Consider the following 17,971-nt stretch of genomic DNA (forward strand, 5'->3'; position numbering starts at 1 on the left):
TAAGAGATATGGAGAGGCTAATTTGGTTACCTGTCAGTCACTGTTCCCTTTTCATACTCAGATTATCTTCTTCTTAAACGATCTGTGTCTATTGGGTCTTTTTAAAAGAGATTGAAAAAAATAAGCATGGCATAGTGGAAAGAGGTCTGGGTTCTATTCTTTCTTCTGCTTCTAACTAGTCATGTGAACTTGATGGCATCATTTTCTGTCTCCAGGTCTCAATTTCCACATCTGTAAAAAAGTTGATTAAAATCCCTTCCAGCTTTAACAGGCTATGAATCTATGTATCTATTTGGCATAAGTGAACCTCTATGTGCCCTTGCAAACAGCCTTTGACTTTCTGTCATGACCACATCCCAAGTAGCCATTGGGGAACTTTGGAGAAGGGGTATTTGAATGAGTCACCTATTACAGTAATTGCTAAACTAGGTCCAAGAGTAATAATTAAACTTCTATTTTACTTTCTACCTTATTTGTTTCCCCTAACTCATATATTCTTGGGATATTACCAGATCAGGTATCTCCTGATAGTCTAGATTATTTAAAAAGCTATATAGGCAATACAAAAATTTCTGTATCATTTACTCCTCAGTAAAGGTGAGAGTGGAGGGACCAAGAATTTATGACCTAATTAGCTTCTTGGATCAACTCTGAAATGATTTCAGAAGTCTAGAAAAAACCTTTGATTGATTCATCCTTTTGGAATTCATCTAGGCCAAGTGACATGGTAGTGAAGAGGTCTAGAGGTTTTGGAGTGCTCAGAACCCCAAGATCGCGATGCAGGCCCTGCCTGAATGAATTCAACTCAAATCTTCTTCCAGCCAGAGAAAAAGTTGATTAGAGATAAATCACATAGGCCAGGTGACAAAGACAAGCAGGCATGAGAAAAGCTCAGCCTCTGGGCATGAGAGATTCTCAGCGTTTGAATGGGGGCCAGGGTGGATCTTATATACACTAAAGTAACTTTGGGTGGCCAGAGGAGGGGGGGGGTGGTTGGGAAAAGGATCTAGGTGAGAATTCTGTTTGGAAGGTCTGAGAGATTGAATAGACAATGGGAATAGATAATGAAGGGAACTGGAAGGAGGAAGTTTGAAAGGTATCTGCATAAGATCAAAAGGTGGGACTAGGGCTTTCAAATGGAGGTAAGGGGAGTCCATAAGGACCCTAAAAGTTTAAGGTAGACAAGTAGGAGCCAGATTCTTTTTAGGGCTAGGGGCAAAGGTGCATCTGAATAAGATCAAAAGGCGGGGCTAGGGCTTTCAAAGGAAGATAAAGAGCTGGGGCCTGTAAGAGAAAGATTCCCTTTGGGGCAAGGGGTGAAAATCTCAGATACCCCATCAGTAGAAAGAGCAGGGGTTTTGGAAGCAAAGGATCTGGGCTCAAATCCTGCCTCTAAAGTTTACTATCTTGGCAAATCACTTTAACTCCCAAGGCCTCAGTTTCCTCATCTGCAAAATAAGAGAGTTGAACAAACTGGCCTATATGCCTCACTAGTTCGAACTGCGTTTTTTGAATTGAGTGGCTGAATTGTTTGAATTCACTCTGACCAAAACCGGTACCTACTACAAACTTTGGCAAATTAAGACAATAATGATGTGAACAGAGAGATTCAGGACACAAATTAAAGAAGTTAATGAATAAGCAAAGTGATAAATGGTGAGTAGAGAGAAAATCCTGGGAATTACCAGTCAGAAGGCTTCGCCAATTTCCTCAAGTATAACTTGTTGACCATTGGGCACATACTATGGATATGCTGTGAATGTTCTACAGAATCTAATTTTTTAGAAATCAGAAAAATAGCAAAAACCCAACATTCCATTTACCCTTTTCATAAGAAACTAGCAATCAGGTATTTATTGAGTAACATTAACAACTACCACTCATTGCTATATGACATAGTCCCTGCCTTTAAGAATTTAACAGTGTAGATGGTAAGATAGGGCTGATGTTCTTAAAAACAGCAAAAAGTAGCATAAAACAGTAGATATTTAGATATTTAAATGGCATACTACAACACTGATAGTTACTCTAAGTTCAGAGAAGGGTGAGGTCAGTGAAGGCTGGTCAAGGAAGGCTTCACATAATGAGAGATGGGTGTTGCAGTCATCTGTTTCCCATATTCTACTTTAATAACCTGTTCTTGGGTATTGGGAGGACTACTTAAAATTCAATGGGTCTTTGCCACTGCCCAGTTTTAGTGAAAATGGGTATTTATAGGATTTGGAACTTTCTATGCCTCCTTGAAGGCACAGAACTAAAAATGTTCAATATGAAGCCTAGAGGGCATGCTTATATTTCCTTTGGAGAGTGATAGTCTGGATTACAATTTATCTCTCTAGAGTGGATTTTCACCAAAGTGAACCCTGTTATCTAACAGTGCCCACATATTGGGCTGAATGCCACTCATGAACGCACCCTTACTGAAGGTTAAGTCTCCTTACTAAAGACCAAGTCTTCTTTCCCAAGGACAACAGGTGTAGAAGAGGCCCCAGATCTCTGATTCCCTACTTCTTATAGCCTCAAGTCCAAACTCCTCTATTAACTTTTGAGGTCTTCCATAATCTGGCACCACCCTCTCTAATTTTATTTCCTACTACTCTCCAATGGGTTGCTAGGTGGTATAGTGGATAGAGTGCCAGGCCGGTAAGGAAGAATCATCTTCCTGAGTTCAAATCTAGCCTCTTACCAGTGACCCTGGGCAAGTCACTTAACCCTATTTGCCTCAGTTCCTCATCTGTAAAATGAGCTGGAGTAGGAAATGGCAAACCACAGTTTCCTTGTCAAATGGGATCATGGAGTCTGACGTGACTAAAATTACTGAACAACACTCTCCAATACAAACTAATGTAGGTCTCTGGGTCATCCCATGAATGAACATTTCAAAATCACATGCAAGAGGGATTGGAGTTGTTCTGTTTGGTCTCACAGGACAGAACTAGGAATAATAGGTGCAAACTACAAAGAAGTAAGTTTAGGACTGAATTGAGTAAAAATCTCTTTAATTGTTCAAAAGTAGAAGAGACTGTCCCAGGAGATAAAAGGTTCTTCCTCATTAGGAATCCTTAAACAAAAGCTAAGCAACCATTTGTCATTCATATTGTGGATGTAATTCTTTGTTCTATTGTATTCTACAAGACAGTCAACAAAGTCCCTTTCAACTTTGAAAATTTGTGATTCTGTGAACACATCAATTCTTTCTCCTTTCCCACAGCCTGAGGAGTTGGTCTCTTTCCTTCACCTTTCCTTAATAAAGACTAAGTTCAAGATTTACTCTCTCTGGTATATGTCTGACTCAGGGAGTTCACACTTGCCCCTGAAGGAACATAACTATAGTAGACAGAGACCTTAAAGTTCATTGAGACCAACCCTTTCATTTTACAGATGAAGAAACTGAGGTCAAGATGTTGAGGTTTAGGGGTGCTGGGACCTTGAAATAGCAACAACATTTGTGACGATTATGTTGACAAGTGGGCTAGATTGAATTTGAGCCATTAGCCAGATAGAATCTGAGCACCTTAATGGAGGTGAGATGGATCTCATATACAGAAAGACTGTGGGAGGGGTCTAGGAGTGGCCAAGTCACTGGGGTGACTGGAGGAGAGGTCTAGGGAGGATCTTGATGGGAGTAGCAGGCTGGGGTCAATGCCTGGACCAAGAGAATGGGGTCTAGATAGGATCAAGGAGTGGAGATCTAGGGTGGGGCCAGGTGCAGACAAAAAAAGGGCAGTTAATTAACTGGGAAGGGTCGATGCCTCAGGTGAACACCAGAGACTTGACTATGTGGGGAAATTAAAGGAGAGTTCAAGGAGAGGGGTGGTTTTCAGAGCCTGTACCCTGTCATTCCCCCCCTCAAACAAGTGGGACCCAATTTGGGGTAACAGACAAAGGTCTCAGCTTGGGCCCTGTCAAAGAGAGGTTAAGTGACTTGCCCAGGGTCACACAACTAATTAGTGCCCAGGGTAGAATTTGAATCCAAGTATCTTTAGCCCCAATTCCAATGCTTTATTTAGTACACCATGACAAGGGAGGGTTATAGGATTATGGGGCTGGGATTCATTCATTGTTATTTAACAAAAACTTATCAAGGGGCAGCTAGGTGGCGCAGTGGATAGAGCACCAGCCCTGGATTCAGGAGGACCTGAGTTCAAATCTGGCCTCAGACACATAACACTTAGTAGCTGTGTGATCCTGGGCAAGTGACTTAACCCCACTGCCTAGCCAAAAAACCAAAAAACCAAAAAACAACAAATACTTATCAGACATACTATGTATGAGGTGAAGGCAGTGAGAATAAAAGGTTGAAATGAGCATAAATGGTATGAAGGAATAGTTGATATGGGAAGCAGAATGGTGACAAAGTTAGAGGCAGTTGGAAGGGGGTAAGAGAGACCTGATGTGGAAGGATACCATTTCTCATTGAACAGAGACATACCAGAGGTACTACCCAAGTACAATAAGGAAAATAGAAAGGAAGTATATAGTTATACAAATATACAGAGAGCCAAGCACAGACATGTACACACCCCAGTGTTTCAAAATATTCCATTTTCATGTGAGACTCAAAGGTCTTTTCTTTCTCCATCTGGCATTAATGGGAGCTTGTGTTAGAGCAATCCAAATAGCCTTGCAGGAGGCTCAAGGAGAGAGGAAATCCTGGTAAAGAAGAATGAAGCTTCACTGTAGCATACACAAACAACAGGAAATTCTTGTGCAATGCCAAGGGGAAATGATGGAAGTTTCTGTCACTGTGATGATGGGAGGAATATTTCTATAAGGAAAATTACAGATCTACTAAAAGATAGAAGAGATAGTTAAGGTTGACTCTGCCTGACTCCATCTCTGAGAATGCAGGTGATCTGCTGGTTTACATATATCAACTCACTGTTCCTCTTTTTTTGATGAGGATGCCTGAGAAGGGCAGAGCAGCCAAGGGACAAGCAGATGAATACTGAGCTTCTCATTTGGGTATGGGGGATGTGAATGGAAGAGTGGATGGGCTCTTGTAGAGCTGGAGAACTTCCTGGAATTTTTGTGTGATCCTCTGATTTGAGGATAAAACAAACTAAGGAGCCAAATAGAATGACAAATTGACTCAGTGTGAATGGACTAATTTTTTATTAAAACTTCCCCCTACTCCCAAAGGAAACAATATAAATTTGCCCATGTCTGTAACTTTAAAATGGGAGATTAAATCATTATCCTTATCATCATCATCATCATCAGCAGCAGCAGCAGCAGCAGCAACCACCACCACCACCACCACAACCATCACCACAACCACCAAGCTTGGCTTTATTGAAATATGAGAATGCAATGATTTTCTTTCTTTATCAAAATGAGTGACTTTGAGTGTTGGGCACTGCAGTGTAATGTCAGATTTGATTGATGTATTTTTCTTTTATTATAAATTTTTTATCATATTATTTTTCCTGAACTATTTTCCCCTTTTATTCTTTGTTATAAGTGTTTGCTTCCCTAGAAGAATGGAAAGAAGGAGGGATACTTTCGGAAATGAAAATTATGTAAAAACAGAACATTGGGACTAGATAGGGATAGGAACTGGATGATTTCATGGATATAGGAATCAGAGCAGGCATGTACCTTCTCTGCAACTTATAGTCCTAGCTCTTAACTAGACCCTACCAACCTTTCAAGTCATTAATCTATCTCTCTCCTTCTGTCCTCAGCCAAATTCTTAGAAATTGTTGTCTACACTTCCTGCCTGCACTTTCTTTCTTCTCACTCCTCAACCCATTATAATCTGGCTTCTGATTTCATCACTTAATTCAAACTGCCATTTCTGAAGTTCCCAACATCACTTAATTGCTAAATCTGATGGTCTTTTCTCAGTCTTCCTAATTGATCTCTGTTGCTTTTGACTACCCTTTTCTCTCTGGGTTTCCATGATGCTGCTTTCTCTTGATTCTCCTCACCTGTCTGATTGCTCCTTCTCAATATCCACTGCTGGTCTGCCATCAACATCATACCTAACTATGGGTGTTACTCACCAGGATATCTCTGTTTCTCTGTCTCTCCATATTTATTCCATAATGTCATATATTTACATACATATACATATAATGTAAGCTCTTTGAGAGTATGGATTGTTTCATATATTGCTTTTGTATTGAAAGTTCCTGGCATACAACCTGACATGTAGTAGGCTGCTTAATAAATTTTTGTTGATTAATTGAGAGATGCCTATGGCTGTGATCTTTTTTAATCCTATACCCCATCAGTTAAAAAAAAAAAGATCATACACCTCCAATATGTGTATATGTACTCATTTGTAAATTGTATATGCAGAGAGTTGATGTAACATGATAGGGTTGGCCTTGGTGCCAAGATGTCCTGTGTTCCAGTCCTTCCTCTGATATATATTGAATGTGTGACCTTGGTTCAGTCACTTAATCTCTTAGGTGCTGATCTTCATTGACAGAGGGAATTTCTCATAAAGGGATTTCCTATATCAAAGAAAGCATAGGTCTAGTCCCAATCTCTCTATATATTACTATAGTCATAATTATGTACATCATAAAACTTGTACAAAAATGAAATAGTAAAAGATTGACTAAAAATGAAATAATATTTAATCCTAGAGTCAATATGGAGTCCCTAGAGTTTATTGAATAAATTTGGCAGCTATATGGAAAATGGATTGGAGTGGAGACAGAGCTGTCAAGGCTATAGTAATAGTGGAGGTGAGAGGTGATTGGGGCCTGAACTTGCATGATGGCTTTATGAGTAGAGAGAAAGAGGACAGAGGAGAAGATCTAACCAATACTATTTGGAATCTTATTGTATGTGTGGGATGAGGTAAAGGCGGAATCAAAGATGACACCAAGGTTCAGTGGGTAGAAACAGGGAAGTTGAAAGAAGGGTGTGGGAGAATAGATAATATAATTATATCTTTGATGAAGATCATCATCTTTAAGCATGTCTCCTTATCCTGTGTGACTCTCTCCCACCCAAAATGAAAAGAATGAGAGAAGACAGGGCTCTTGCTGGTGTCTCCTCTCTCCACCCCACTGCTTCCCCAGAAAATGCATCAGCCACAAGGTGATCTAGGAGGCAGCAGGTGGGGTGGTACTTTTCTCAATAGGACCAGCTCCCTGGGATCCCTGAAGGGCCTACTTTCAGCTCAGATTTGGGGATTTTGGAAGCTTGCACAACTCAGGGAGAGGAAGGAGCAGAGAAGTGTTAGGAGAAAAGGTAGGTATGAATGTGTTGGATACAGGACCTATAATGAGTGATCACAGGTGATCTATCTTTCCCATCCTTTGAATGGTTGATCACAAACCCTTTAGGATCAACCCTAGTGGTAAGGTCACAACTCCCCAGGATTTCTGCTCTTCCACTTTGGAGATCACTAGCCTGGGGCACTAAAAGGTTAAATGACTTGACTAGGGTTACAGAGCTAGTCTGTGTCAGGGACAAGCTATGAACTCAGGTTTTCCTGGCTCTTAAACAACCTCTCTAACTCAGTGCCAAGTTGCTCTTTAAAAAGAAAGAGCTATCAATAAAAATAAAAACAAAGTTTATGGACAGAAAATGAAATAAAATAGATGAATTCGAGATATCAGGCTATCTTAGGAATGCCAGCTGCCCCAATAGTTCTTACAGGGCATAGACTTTTAGCATATTAAGCAGCCTCATAGACTAACCTGTAAGTCACAAACTAAGTATTGTAAAAGTAGGCTCCATTCAGTAATTCAAGGACCTACTCATTTCACATGGTACATTTATAGATTGTTATATTAAGGGACAATAACATTCTGCACATATAAATGCACTACTTATTTTAGGAAAATCTTCTGAAGTTGAAGGAACTATCTAGTTACTAAAGGTGAATTTTTTGTTGTTTTTGTTATTATAGATTTGGGAATTGCAAAGCTCATATTTTAGGTACTCTATTTTTTTCTAGATATAATATTGCAATTTGAGTAAACTACCATAAGGTATACAGTGGTGTCTGGGACACAAGATGGTGGGATATATATATGTATATGTATGTATATGTATATATATATTTTTTTGTCAAGGCAATTGGGATAAGGTGACTTGTCCAGAGTCACACAACCAGTAAGTGTTATATGTCTGAGGTTGGATTTGACCTCAGGTTCTTCTGACTCCAGGGCCGGTGCTCTATTCACTGTGTCACCTAGCTGCCCTCCATAAATTTGTGAAGTCTATTCTGTTTTGTAGAGGGTTTGTATCCTTGCCCCAGAACACATTTTTAAAAACATGTTGAAGCAAAGCATAAGATTTTAAAATAGATTTAAGAAGTTATTTCCATTTTCTCCCTTCTCCTTTAGGGCAAGGAAACTCCTATATTAGTAATTAATGAACAATCAAGTAAGTACCAAGTAGTAGGCATAATGCTAGGGATTAGGGATTATGGTACAATGAAAGAAATAATTCCTACTTGCTTATGATCTAAGTAATGCAATGGTTAACTTCATTCATCTTTAGAAACTGCCTTCAAAATGAAAATGCTACAGAGAAATAAATCAATTCAAAGAAACAAGGGCTGGGGCAACAAGCAGGTCTATCCCTGGAGAAGGCAGAGTAGGAGCAGAAAGGATGGGGAAGTGAGGAAATCACCACCTCTGTTTTCCACAGCTTGAAAAGTGCCAGTAATTCAGCATCTACTTCCTGTAACACCTGCGTAGCTCCATCACAATCTCTCATCTTGCTGTCCCAGCATTTGATTTTCATAGTTTCTTAGCAGCCACGTCCTACCAGAACCCGTCTTGTCTTCTCTTCCTTTTCTCTTTTGCTCTACCCTCAAGTCACCCCAGTGTAGTTGTCCTTGGTGGCAGCAACTACATTTGCCTCCTGCCCAGGGACACACCCAATCTCTCCCTCTTTCTGATCCAGTTGTATTTTGTGACAGTAACCACATCACCTGTCTTCCCAGGACTCATAGTACGTACTCTGTTCTGCTGGCTTATGTCCATGTCAAACATGTCACTTGTGCATGGGGTTTCTGCCCTTCTTTTACTCTCAGGATAGGTGACTGAATATATCATTTACAGTCTATGCGGGATTGTCCACATAAAAGTTAGCTTTTTGAGGATTGAAGACAGGATGGTTGGGGGATTTCCATCTTGACCACTGCGAGTCTGTCCAGTGGCCCAATGTTCACAGCAATCCAAATGGGTACAACACTCCCATCCTTCTGTGTTACCTTCAAGTCACTTTCCCTCTTGAGCCTCAGTTTCCTCATTCGTGAACAGAAGGGGTTTAGTTAATGACCCTAGGGTTTCTTCCAGTTCTCAGATTCTGTAATGGCCATTTTGTCATACTTCTCTGTATGGTTGTATGACCAGTGGCTCTAGTAGGGTCAAGGTAATTTCTGCTTTAAGACAGGTAGACTGGTTGAGCAATCATTTTTAACTATCTTTCTATCTCCCCTTACCTAGGATGGAGTTGAATTGACCTAAAAATCTATTTGTATTTCACCATGTGTTAAGATTTTGAAAGCAATTGTATCTGAAAGCTATCACTATAGGTTACACTAATTAATTTTATTTTATATTACATTCTTGAAATTAGGTGCTCAGAACTTGGCATACACATTTATGCAAAATAATATGCAAATTAATACTCTGGGCCACGAGGCTTTTTTAGCAAACACAACCACCTTCTCCACTAGTTCTTTGTCTTGTTAATGCATTTCCTTTATTCCTGTTCTTTTCTTTAAAACAGAAATGTGGATAAAAAAAAAAAGGAAACCAATGAGAGAAGGTAAAATATACCACACACTGGAAATGGGCAGGTCAGTGATCAGAAAGGTCAGAGAAGTCTAGAAGTGCCTTTATTTTCCCATATTCTAGAAAATGTTTTGGCCATTGTAAATCTGTATTTGTGAGCATAGAATCTGCTCGCAGAAAAAGTCTTTCCAAAGTAAGTGGTGCATTGGATGCCAGGTGTGTAAATTCTACTAAAGTCGGCCTCTACCTCCCGTAACCCTGTGCTCTGAAGGCTATACTAATGAACCGTAATGATGGATTGGTTCCACTAACCTGGAAAAGCTGTGAATATCATCCTGGCCAGTGACTTGGTTTCTATTGTGAAAGGAATAGCATTTCCAGATTAGGAGAGGCTGTGTTTGGAAGGCAATGGTTATTGTGGCCAAAGACCTTGGTTTCAGTACCAACTATACCACTTGCTACTTGCATGACATTGGGCACATCAGTTCATCTCTCTTCAGGGTATATAATGAGGGGTCTAGACTAGGTAACCTCTGATGTCTCTTCCAGCTCTAAATCTATGATCTCCTGAAAATTCGCCACCTGGTAAACGGCTATAGTGATTTATGACGGCATGGGGATTTGTTTGGCCTTGGTGGAAGAAACACTTCTGTTGATGTAAAACTGCCAAATCTAATGGCCTTTTCTCAATCCTTGACCTCTCTGAGCTTTTGACACTATTGATTACCTTCTCTCTAGGTTTTCATGACAGGTTCTCTCTTGGTTTTCCCACTTGTCTTACTACTCTTTTTCAGTCTCCTTCCTTCATCATCAGTCATATCATGCCCACTAATTGTGGTATCCCTTAAAGCTCTGTTCTATGATCTTTTCTCTTTATACTATTTCTCTTGATGATCTCATTAGCTTCCATGAACTCAGTTTATTATCTCTATGCAGACAATTCTTAGATGACTATCCTAACCTCCAGACTCCTATCTCCAAGAGCTTCTTGGATAGCTAGAATTTGATGTCCTTTAGACATCTTTTAACTCAATATATCCAAAACAGAATTCATTATGTTCCTCCCACCCCCACCCAAGTCCCTCCTTTACAACTAACTTTCTTATTACTGTCAAGGGTACCACCATTTTTCCAGGCACTTGACTCACAATCTAAGTGTCTTCCTTGACTTCTCATTCTTTCCTCACACTTATATACAATCAGTCCTAATCTCTCTCCTGACTTCTAGTATCATTTTTTTTTTTTGATGAGGCAATTTGGGGGTAAGTAACTTGCCCAGAGTCATACAGCTAGTGAGTGTTATGTGTCTGAGGCCAGATCTGAGCTCAGGTCCTCCTGACTCCAGGGCCGGTGCTTTATCCACTGCACCACCTACCTGCCCCCAACAATTTTTTGAAAGCATGGGTTTGCAGGTGTTACCTCCCTAGTAAATAAACTCCAATGGTTACTCATTACTTCCAGGATCAAATGTAAAATTCTCTTTAGCGTTTAACGACCTTCACAACCTAGCCCCTTCCAATTTTTCCAGTTGTGTGTGTTTTTTTCTTCCCCTCCATGTACTCTGTCATCTAGCAATATTGGCCTCCTCGCTGTTCTTCACACATGACACTCCATCTACCATCTCTGTAACTTTTCACTGCAATCTCCCATTCCTGGAATGCTCTTTTTCCTCATCTCTGCTTCCTGGCTTCTCTGGCTTCATTCAAATCCTATCTAAAATCTCACCTTTCCCAGCCTCCAGAATGCCGGTATTTTCCTTTGAGATTACCTCCAATTTACCCTGTAAAGGTCTTGTAATTTGCACATTGTCTCCCCCATTTGGATGTGAGCTCCTTGAAGGCAGGGGCTATGTTTTTTCCTTTCCTGTTATCTCCAGTGCTTAGCACATAATAAGTACCCAAAAAATGCTTGGCACAGTTGGCACTCTCTTGTTTTTAACAGCTAACTGGCCCTTGGTGTCCTAAATCTTGTTAGCCAACCAAATTCTAGATCCTTGTAGATAACAGGGAGAGGTATATGAGAAGACAACAAAGAGTACTGGAAATGAAGAGTGTCCTTGTCTCATTGGACTAATTAGACAGAGAAGTGCATTTCAACACGGCCTAGAAGAATTGAGAGTCAGCATATTGTAGTGAAGAGAGAACTAACCTCAGAGTTAAGAAGATCTGGGTTCAAGTCCTGCCTGGAATGCCTACTGGATATGTAAACCTGGGCATGTCACCCAATCTCTTAGTGCCTGATCTGCATCAGTAGAAGGAATTTCCTTATATGAAAGTTCCTAATGAAATCACAGATCCAGTCCTTATCTCAATCCTAGAAGGGTTGTGAAGCATCATTTGGACAGATGCAAAAGGATGAAAGAAGGCTGTATAGGGAATGGAATTATGAAGTGAGGATGAACTAATAAGGTTTTCAATCAGTTTATCAACTTTTGGGCAGGGTAGTAGGTTTCTAAGACTCTTACTGAACTCAGAATTACTTTTGCAAACATCAAGAACTTTTTAACTGAAAAAAAATTTTTTTGACCAGACGTGTGATGTTGTCATTATGGGCAAGGAACTTCCTCTGTCAATGCAGACAGGGAATTGCTTTTTAATTTATAAGCCAAGATTGTCTGGGATTACTGAGAGCTTTCCCGGGGCTATTCAACCACAGTCAGATCAGGAAAGTGAAAGGATGGCTAATCTGACTCATAGACTGGCTTTATATCTGTTGGACCATGCTTTGTCTCCATTTTGAAGATCTTCAGTTCTTTACCTTGTACCATATATTATTCCTGTGGAATCAAAAGTTATTTCAATTTATATCAGCTTTTCTAAACCACATCAGTTAGCTCCCTAAGCAGCACACATATACTCACACATAGTGCAGATACAATTACCAAAGTTAAACCAACAGTCAAAATTGAGAAAAATTATTCAATTCTATGCTTTTAGATACATATCAAAAGGTGTTTCGAGGTACTAAACTGAATTCTGTTTATGTATATAGAAGTTTGAAAAAAACTGAAATTCTGGTGTCAATGAAGAGAAGGATAGCACAGATGCTTTGGGTCTGGGGCCCAGACGTTTCAATAGTTGTAACAACACCTGGATCAAGTCCACTGGTAGCAGAAGCATCCCCAACACGAGCACTGACAGCAGACAGGCCTCAGTGGAGGTCTGTAAACATGCCTGGGCTTCCTGGAGCCAGGGTCCTGGACAGCAGTCTGTACCAGATGGAGAGACCACACTTCCAAAGGAAGCTTGCCTCTATAGCTCAAGGGAAGGCATGTGTGAAATTGCTAGTATTTCATTATCAGTTTTTGTTTTTTTCAAAGCAGAGGACTTGAATTTACTACTACCTACTATTAAGCAACTTCTCTCTTCCTCATGCTTCCTTTCCCTTCCTATTTGGTCACAAACATAGGCACATTGTAGATGATTTAGAATTGATAGTTGAACCACAACCAACCAAAGTTCAGGAGCATCTGATGTTGTGGAAGCTTGATTTTTTGGAGGATTCAGCAGTTTCTTCACAGACTAAACTCTGGCAGTTTAGCTATTTAAAAAAAAAAAAGAGTCGGCTCTGTAACCAGTCCATTAGAAAGGGCTCTTTTTCAGTGTCAGCTTCATGTCCCATCCAGCCATTCTCTCACCCCACCCCCACAGGCCATCTCACTAGTATAGCACTGAGCCTGGTACATTGTAGGTATTTAATAAATGCTTATTGACTGACCAGCTTCCTGTGCTTGCACCTCTCCACCTACACTAGCAAGGACCTTCTACATTGGACCTGAGATGTTTGCGACTTCCAGAATAGTTTACTCATCTTTGGGGCTCTTGTCCTAGGGCTCAACTCACTTGATTAGTGATGAAGTGTATAAAAATGACCTCACTTAGCTCCCCCTCTATTTACTGGATGGCCTTAGGCACCAAACCATATGTTAGTTTCACTTTCCATTTATCCACTCACACAGGCCATTTCACCATCTACTTGCCACTGTTGATATGCTCTTCTCCATCTGGACCAGTACTCTATACATTGAACCAGAAATGGCACCTATCTCTCCCTCCCCCAATTTCTTACCTTCTTAGAATTAAATAATCCATCCATGTGTTGTTACTATTCACACACACACACACACACACATATACACACACACACACACACATATGCATGTATCTACATATGTTGTCTTCCCGTGTTAGAAAAGAACTTCTTGAGGCCAGGGACTGTATCTTTTAAAAAATATTTGTATCCCAGCACTTACTACAGTATCAATGCAGAGTTAAGTGCTTAATAAATGCTTTTTTGTTCATCCATCCATCCATCCTTCCATTCATCCATTCATTCAGAGTTGTAAGGATACTCTGGCAAAGTCATACTCTGATGTCTCATTGTAATATGGAGGTGATATGGGGTTTTTGGAAACAATGCCAGCAGAATACAAATTCAGTCAGGTCCTTCCAAACTTGCTATCAAGGAGAGCATTCCAAAAGAGTTGCCTTGGGAGGTTGTGGGTTCTCCCTAATTACAGACTTTCATTCAAAAGCTTGATGAGTATTTTCTTCCTTAGCATACCATACATGTTGATCCCCAGAACACCTTCTGTGTCTCCACTCTTCAACTTTCTCTAGTCTCTAATTCTGTGGCTGGGGAAAAAGAACCCTGCAATCACCTTTCATTTTCAGTGAAATGAAATGAGTTGGACATGATGAGTGGGCATAGACTGTCCCCTTTGCCTCAGACTGTCACCTATTCCTCCTTTCTCTACCTCTTAGAATCTCTTTTACACTTCAAGCCTCAGCTCACACACCATTTTCTATATTAAGCCTTTCTTGTTCTCACCATATCTTAATGCCCTCCTTCTCAAAATTACCTAACTTTTATTTTGCATATATTCTTTATACATTCATATAGTGAGGTCTAGATTTATTTTCTCAACCCCTACACCAGTAAGTAGCAAGGTCAGATTTCTAGAGCTTGACTTTCCCCTTCAGATGTCTTTGAGGTGCAGTGAGGTTCTCTTAATGCTATTTGCCTAGACTTCCATTCTGGTATGTTCTCCTCAATATTAATTGCTGATAGGTAGTAGTAATTCAGTACCATTTAACTCATTGAAAACTCCTTGATAAGCAATTAACATCAATTAGGTTTTACAAGGTTATACACACATATACGTATCTATATCTGTTTATACTGAAGAGATGTCAAATAACTCTTTATGTATAGATATACAAATGTATCTTCTCAAACTGGGCATACTCCTCTCTATCACCTTGGTTCAGGGGTATGCTGCAGCCAGCTCATACTGGCTTATCAGAGTCAATTGCTAATTTTTTAGTGGGAGAATTTAATTGGCAAATATTACAAATAAAGGCTTGATTTATTGTTTTGCTGATTGTCTAGACCAGAAGTTGATAAACTATGGCCTGCAGGCCAATATGACCCCCTGCCTGTTTTGGTATGGCCCCATGAGCTAACTGGTTCTTACATTTTAAAATGCAACTTTATTTAAACATAATTTTTATTAAAAATGTAAAAAAAAAAAATTGGCTCACAAGCTGTCCAAAACAGGTGGCTGGCCAGGTTTGGCCCACAGGCCATGATTTGCTGAGCCATGGTCAAGACTTAAGAAAATGATGGAGAAAATGTCAATAATGCAGATTAAACTTAAAAGTGTATTGTGTGTACATTATTTTCTCACCTGAAATCCAGTTGTTAAACATTTACCAGCCTACTGCTGCATTGGTCCCTTGGGAGAGTGGCTTAAACATAAAGCAGTTCCTACAAACTTGACCATTGGATTTACTTCTGGGTAGAGCATAGTCAATGGTTGAGTCTCTCCCTTGCTTGCAGGGTATGGTGACTTGACTGTCTGACCAATCCGTTGAGGCCTATTCTCTTTATCCAGGGCAACATGAAGCCATGGGCACACGGCATGATTGTTTTTCTGTTTCTATTGTGTTCCATTCTTTCCTGCTCTTGTTTGAACTTGTGCTGGAAACAGAACCAACTAGGCTATGATCTTATGAGCTTCTAAAGGTCAGCAATACCACGGGTCCAGTAACTGGTGGTTACCCCAGAGTTTAATGGCAGCCAAATATAGTGTCTCCTTGAGGAGTGACTTGCTTGGCCCAGTCTGGATTAAAAAAAAAAATGACTCTTGGCTGTGTGTGTTCCTTTATATGGCCACAGTGATTGAGGCAGTGATAGAAAAGGGACAGAAGATGCTAAGGACTACGCAGCTCCTAACACCTCTACAATCACAATTTAAGGATTGATACTCTTAGCACATAATCCTTGTCCAATAACCAAATTGCTATACCACTAGAGAAACCGAACAACATCCATCTCTATATTCTCACTATAGATGAAATTGGAAGATAAAATAGAATTTTGGTTTATTGAGATATTGTAGACTATTTCTCCTTAGAGAGTTGAATCAAAGAATTGGCAGATTTTGCTTTATTGTGTCTTTGAAGATTACAATAAACATCATTTTATTAATGACTTAATCATCTTGCCTGGCAGTGATAATCTTCTTTGAAGGCAAACACGCCTATATCCCAAATTTGCCTCTTCCACTGCCTCAGTGCCCTATTATCTTTATAAGAATGCTCTGTGTCCACATAGATGATACCCTTTATGAAAATGTAACAGGAGAATAGGCAGACTTTGATTAAAAAATGTTATGAAGTGGACTGTGTCTTCAGTCCCACAAGTGACTGAAAGGAACAGAGAATACAAGATTCTACTATGTCTACTGTTTGTTTCATTTCCAAAATGTATTTGACTTTAAAAGATAAAATACAGACTTCAAAAGATAAAATAAAAGATTCTTGGCAAACAATGTATTTTTCATACATCTGCCAAAATTATATCAGAATGCATCAGATAGATATATAACTGCAAAGATAGTTAACTCTTCAACTAGGTGTTGAGTATTAACATCAAATGAAGCATAAAATATGGAGAAATTTGTTCACTATAGATATTTGTCATCACCATGAAAACTGTCTCATTTAAAGTCCAGGAGGAAGATGATGAGTTCTCTTACACAAAGGTAAGTTTATAGTAATTGAATTGAACCTCAGAACACTACAAAACCTTTACAGTGAAATGACAATTATTCAAAAGATATTTGTTTACACATCCATAATGGAAAAACAGTGGATAAAAATACAGGTTGTCCAGATCATAATGTATAGTAGGGCAGATAACCTAAATCACTAGTGGCTGTATACTGGATGATTAATTTTTTGGCTTTGGAAACCCAAGAAAAATATAAATTGATCCTCAGTCGTGTATAATCCTTATCTGCCTCTGTGGTGACTCTGGCGGAGTAGAAAAGAATATAGGAGGGGCAGCTAGGTGGCGCAGTGGATAGAGCACCAGCCCTGAAGTCAGGAGGACCTCAGTTCAAATTGGCCTCAGACCAAACACTTGACACGTACTAGCTGTGTGACCTTGGGCAAGTCACTTAACCCCAATTGCCTCACCAAAAAAAAAAAAAAAGAATACAGGAGGTGCTAAGAATCAGACAAGTTTAAAAACTCTACATAAATATGAATTTAGCTGTTGAGACTTTAAATTTGAGATACTTTTGTAATGACCTTTGAGTAGACATGTTTCTGGAGAAACTGAATAGTATCCCTTTAGTTATCAATGAAACCAGAATAAGTAAAGGAGTCACAGATAAATGTAAGGATAGCCTCCCAGGCTGTCCTTGGAAAGGCAAATAAAGGAGTTGATTTAATTTCATGTCCATAGGCAAAAATAAACATCATGGAATATTTGACAAATCTATTTCAATACTCAAGATGAATATAACCAAAAAGATTATCATGAAGATAATCGCAGTTTTCAGGTGCCAGCATCAGTTGCAAGGTGAAGAGCTGAAAAAGACCCTCCAAATTAAATGAACACATACTTTAATATTTAGTGACTTCAATGCAAAACCGGGTACAGATGGGGATTTTTCCACATATATTGAAAAATATGACCCAGGGTCAAGAAATGAAAGAAGAAAAATGCTAATAGATTACATAGAAATCTCATGTCCACGTATCATGAATATATATTTACATATATATGTATATATATGGGTATATGTATGTGTATACACACACACACATACACACACATACTCACATATATGTAGGCACATTTGTTTTCTGAGAAAAGAAGCAGGAAGTACCGGACAAGGTGTATATTAAATAACTCCAAAAAAAATTGAATATTTCTGAACATAGGAAATGACTAGTTACTAA

The sequence above is a fragment of the Vombatus ursinus genome, unplaced genomic scaffold, assembly GCF_900497805.2.
Source record: "Vombatus ursinus unplaced genomic scaffold, bare-nosed wombat genome assembly UNPS02015175.1, whole genome shotgun sequence".
NCBI lineage: Eukaryota > Metazoa > Chordata > Mammalia > Diprotodontia > Vombatidae > Vombatus > Vombatus ursinus.